A 4,278-nucleotide genomic window follows, 5' to 3' on the forward strand; every position below is an offset into this window, starting at 1 on the left:
ATCCACTCCTTGTCTTCAGTTTTACCTCCGTGTGACCACAGCTCCTAAGACGGCTGCTGAATTCTCTTTGAAAGCCACCATGGCCTCCTAATCCTGGGCCCCCAAGTTCTTGGGGCCCTCCTGCTGCACCAGCATCATCCACCAAATGATTGTGGGACCTAATGGGACAGAAGCCTCTGTCATCAAATGGTGCCCAACGTCTGGATAACTGCATCCACAGAAAGCCTGAGAGAGCTTGGGAAGTAATTCTAGATAGAAAAAGATAGAGTTAAGCAGGGCTTATTGATAGCTACAATTTCCTGACTCAGACTTAGCTGCAAAAACTTTGAAGCCCTTTGAAGAGGCTCTGCCACAAAACACTTAAATGGTGTTTATGAATACCCTACAACATGTTTATTGGTGGCAGCAATGACCTTGAAATGTCATAAAGTTGTGGCAATAAACACTGGCCACTTCCTCCACCATAAGGCTAGACTCTCAGAAAGCTAAAGAATGGGCTGGATCCAGCTGTCAAAGCTGCTGCTTTAATCCTAGCCATATTGCTTAGCAAATTAAAGATTCATGTGGTCAGAAAAAGAGAGATATACAGTGAAGATAGATTCAGATGAATAAAATCTCTAAATGGTTGACGGTGTATTTAAACATATATATGTAGGCTTGGGAAAGAAAAAAATGGAAAAAGTCCTTAAAAGAAAGTATTTGGGTGTGCTCACACACACCTTTAATCCCAACACTTGGGAGGCAGAGGTAGGCAGATCTCTGTGAGTTCAAGCACAGCCTTGTGTACAGAGTGAGTTCCAAAACAAAGATACACAGAGAAACCCTGTCTCAAAAAGCCAAAAATTAAAAATAAAAATTTAAGATTTAAAGTTCTTGTCATACAAGAATTCCACTTGTTTGGTTAGAGTTACTCCGAGATATTTTGTGCTATTTGTGGCTATTTTGAAGATTGTTGATTCTCTGATTTCTTCCTCAGCTCTTCTTTCATCTATGTACAGGAGGGCTACTGATTTTTTTTTTTGAGTTAATATTGTATCCTGCTACCTTGTACCCATTTTCAATTCACCCTCACCATCAATTTCTTACCTGCTGGCCAGCCTTCTGAGGGTGATCCCTCAGGGGTTTCCTACTTTCTGATCTCACTGATTGGCTTCCAACTGTAATGCCTGCATTACTCTTGGTACAGTTTGCATGGCACTGTACCATTTGTGAGCTGGTCAAGGACCTGGAGATTGAAAGAACACACAAGAGACCTGTGTCATTAGAAAGGAGATCAGCCAAATGCCATTTATTCAAGTTTAGGAAAAACCTTATATCCCTAGCTGCTGCACAATGGAATTCCCCCCAGGCAGGTGGGAAATTACCATGCCCAAACTGGAGTAAACATAGTCTTGTAGCTAATCCCAGGAGGGGCAGAAGGAGCACAGGAAAGCTGGGAAATGCAACAAAATGTCTGGCCAGAAACTGTCCTCAAGATGAACCCCGGGAGGAGGGGGTAAACCTGGCCCCTACAAGAACTGAAGTCTATTCTTTGGCCATTGTAAGGGGAATCTGCTCACACTGACTCTGCTCTCAGCAGCAGTTCCCTACCAAATGGCCATTTCTTGCTTTTTAATTTTTTTAAGCAATCAGTCCATGACATATTCATCAAACTTAAGAGACTGCCCAGACAGAATCTCTCTCTTGTTGCAACAGATAGCTGACCAATTCTGGTGGTAGCTGGATGACAAAGGGTTGACAAGCAGCTCAGCTGTGGTGTACTGATGTTCAACAGAGAAAGGACGAGTCGTGCAGGGCAAAACAGACCCCTTTCTCAGGACATTGTCTCCCAACTGAAATATTCCACTGAGATTGTAATGCTCTGTCTGTCCCTTTAAGAGACAAGCCCTCCTCCCACTGTGGCAGGCAGATTTTCCTTTTTGTTTTCAGCCCCAGTCTTTCCTTTCCTTCTCCCCACTTCTCTCCTCCATCTCTCTGTCTCTGTCTCTATCTCTCTATTCTTCTACCCTTCCTCCCTTTCCTCTCCATAACCCACTAAATAAATATCCACTTCCTTTGCACGATGTGCCTACCTGTCTTGGTCATTAACCTACCACGTGGCTCTGTGCTTTGGTCCCATGGGCCACACGGTCCTCCCTGCCGGGGGCTCGCTGCCCCTCATGGCCCACTACTGGCTACTCTGGGATCTGCAGAATTTTATTTTTACCATACCAGAGCTGTATTATTGTTTACAGCACTTTTTTTTCAATTTATGGGCATTTTCTTTTAGGATTAAAAGCCAATATGAAATGTTATCAATAATAGCCACAATGGACTGGGGTTGTTGCTTGGTGGATTTTATAGCTAACACATGGAACTCCCTGGTCTCAATACCCTGCAAAGATGACTGAAACCGCAGAGTGTTCAGGGCTACGGCTCAGTGGTCTGGCTCTTGTATACATCCTAGTACAGGAGAAAGACCAAAGCCATGTGGACAAACCAGTCACAGATAATTTGTTCAGAGCCATTGATCATTAAATCAACTGGAACTGGACATTTTAACAAGTCATGTGCTAGTATGGAATTATTCCATAATACACATTAATGAAAGAACTGATTGTGGCCGAAAGAATAATATTAAGGGGGCAAGTGGAATGGCTCAGTAGTTAAGAGCACTAGCTGCTCTTCCAGAGGACCCAGGTTCAATTCCCAGCACCCACAGGGCAGCTCACAGCTGTCTGTAACTCCAGTTCTAGTCAATCTGGCACCTTTATACCACATGCACATAAAATAAAGTTAAGTATTTTTTTAAAAGAATAATATTAAACCTTCTCTGGTCTTGTTATCAGCCAGGGTTTGCACTAGGCACTTATATAATTTTTACAACAAAAACAGAATGGTATATTCATACGCTTTATCTCTAGATCACAAAGTGTGCAGAATATTGATAACCACTGTATTTGACCTGATATCTATGCTGGTTGTATAGGGGCAAAGGGCATAGTTATATCAACAAATAAAACAGAAAATACAAGGACACTGAAAAATAGAATTAGGAAATTGGAAGGCAGTGGAAATAGATTAAAAACGATAGTGATAGATTGATTGTTTTGTCAGACCCTGCGAGAATGATGCGAACTAGGCTAGTCTCTGCTGTCAGTTCAGAGAAAGGCCCTGTCTGAGGGGATGATTTCTGTAAAAGGGTTGAAATTCAAGAGTCAGGCAGGCAGGGGAGGGGGGAGCCTCAGGACTAAACCCGTGTGCTGTCCTGGAGATAGGGTCTAATCTGTGGTCTGAGGTGTGGGGAAAGGCGATTGGAGGGAAGGGACTCCGAAGTAATTGGCAGTCTGTGCCTGCAGTGGTCTGTGAGTGCGTAGACAAACTTCAGGGCTCTTCATAGGTCGCCGTTCAGAAAATGGCTGCATTAGCATGACCTCGGGTGGGTTTTGGGTCCTCTGACGTCAAAAGGACGCTCACGCCCATTAGACATTTTCTGCTGCTCCTGGGTAAGGGGAGGGGGCGTGCGGTTTCAACCGGTTTGAGCCAGACAAGGCTTTTTCCTCAAAATTCAAAAAAAAAAAAAGAAGCCGCTTAAAACAATCGTTGCCAAGGTGACCAAGCATCAGAGGCCTTCCCTCCCCCCCGCCCTCGCTCTAAGGCTAGCAGGGGTCCATTCAGTTTTTTTTTTCGCTGCTGAATTTCAAAAGAAAGGACCTGCTCTTTGATTTTTAAATTTCAATTTGGAAAAGAAAACGGCTCTAACCTCTACCAGAGAAAACATTGCTAATTTCATTATGGGGATTTAGTTACTATAGGATAAGCCACTTTTCTTTTTATATTCAGAATATTGTTTTACTCCTAGCAGCAGATTAGAGATTCCCCCCCCCCTAACCTAGAGTTTTCCATTTCTCCTCAGATATTGATTGTAGTAAAAAAAAAAAATTAACTAAATTCTTGCCCTGCCGACCCGAGAAGTACAGATCTCTACAGATTCTGGGCTCAGCCCCCCCCCCACAAGTGCCCCTTTCCCAACCCCCTCTTCAGACGCCAGCCACAGTAGTTACCTGTGCATGTGACCGGGTTATAAATCAGAGAGGTTTCCATGACTACCCCTCAGGTTCTACGGTTTACTAAAATAGCTTGGAGTAATCAGAAAACAGTTTACTTACAAGATTATAGGTTTATTACAGAGGATGGAAGTTAAAAAACAAGACACAGTGGAAGGAGCGCCTAGTCACTTTTCACCTGTTTCCCAGCTTTGAAGTTCTGAGGTCTGTATGCGTGCATGGTCACGAACCC

The sequence above is a fragment of the Microtus pennsylvanicus genome, chromosome 17, assembly GCF_037038515.1.
Source record: "Microtus pennsylvanicus isolate mMicPen1 chromosome 17, mMicPen1.hap1, whole genome shotgun sequence".
In the NCBI taxonomy this organism is placed as follows: domain Eukaryota; kingdom Metazoa; phylum Chordata; class Mammalia; order Rodentia; family Cricetidae; genus Microtus; species Microtus pennsylvanicus.